This window comes from Aureococcus anophagefferens (genome assembly GCF_000186865.1).
Source record: "Aureococcus anophagefferens unplaced genomic scaffold AURANscaffold_3, whole genome shotgun sequence".
NCBI lineage: Eukaryota > Pelagophyceae > Pelagomonadales > Pelagomonadaceae > Aureococcus > Aureococcus anophagefferens.
Genome location: NW_008705563.1, coordinates 2,880,320 through 2,881,761, shown reverse-complemented (window position 1 = coordinate 2,881,761; position 1,442 = coordinate 2,880,320).

Genomic DNA, 1,442 nt, shown 5'->3' with positions numbered 1-1,442 from the left:
GGGAATGAAGCAGAATGACCCGGCCCGGTGTGTTTGGCAGTGTGACTTAGAGTGCCGCTGCCAGCGGACCGGGCAGCAGGCTGGGGACCTCAAGGAGGCTGCCCCATCGCGTGGTGCAGCTGGCGATAGGTATCTTTGGCCACGTTGAGGCCGGACTTGCCCCTGGGGACTATCCGTTGGGAGGCCGCTGACGGGGCTGGAGAGGCCGTTGGGGGGAAGTGTCCTTGGCGTCCTGTGCTCCCCCGCAGCGAGCTGGGGAAGCAGCGCGGACACGCGAGATGAGGATGTGGTCTAGGCGTTCTCGTCGACGACGAGGGGCGGGCCCTCCGCGGGGCGGCCGCTCATGGCGTCGATGGTGCGCGCGAGGCGGTCGGCGACCTCGGGAGCCGTAAGCTGGTTCGCCGGGTTCGCGGCGGAGCGGAGGCCGGGGGCGTGTCGATCGGAGCGCCGAGGCTGAGCGAGCCGGGCCGATCTGCCGTCCTACTGGGCGGGCTTAGGCGACTGTGCGAGTCGCGGGAGGTGGGCGTGGGGATGTGCGAGCAGGATGCGCAGGAGCGAGCTGAGTGGGCTCAGCAACCCAGAATGACACGGCCCGGTGTGTTTGGCAGTGTGCCAGTGACTTAGAGTGCCGCTGCCAGCGGACCGGGCAGCAGGCTGGGGACCTCAAGGAGGCCGCCCCATCGCGTGGTGCAGCTGGCGATAGGTATCTTTGGCCACGTTGAGGCCGGACTTGCCCCTGGGGACTATCCGTTGGGAGGCCGTTGACGGGGCTGGAGAGGCCGTTGGGGGGAAGTGTCCTTGGCGTCCTGTGTGAAGGCCGACGGACCGCGCTTGGATGGCGCAGCCACCTCAGCAGGGACGGAGGAGGGTGGGACGGGGCGGGCTGTTCCTTGTGCCGCAGGAGGGTGGTGGGTGGGCTTGAAAAATTGACCACGCCGCCCGGGACCTCGGGGGTCCCTATATGTTGGAGATACCATAAGTCCGCTAGATACGATTGTACCGGAATCAGTGATGGATGACAGAATAATGCGGATCGTTTCTGTACAGCCGCGCTTTGTGCGCAGATTTCTTTTGATATTAGCCCTCGTGCGCCCGGTGACACCGGCGTGTCCAAACCAATGTAGTGGACACGGGGAGTGCTCATCTGAGAATGTGTGTCAGTGCGATGATAGTTGGTCGTATAACGCCGATTGCTCCGGTCGTGGGATGGGCCGCGCCAGCTTTGCTTTGTTCATATCTATTCTCGCAGAGATGCGATCTATGTAGGTCTCTGTCCGAACGCAACAGCATGGGTCGACAAGGCCAGCGCACGCGGTAAAGCGCACAGCAATATGGAATGTGCCAACGTTGGTGTATGCAATCGCAATGACGCAAACACCGGCGTGATCATTGATATTTTATTACATGTTTTGTCACACCTCTCCAACGCAGGGAAGTGCGAC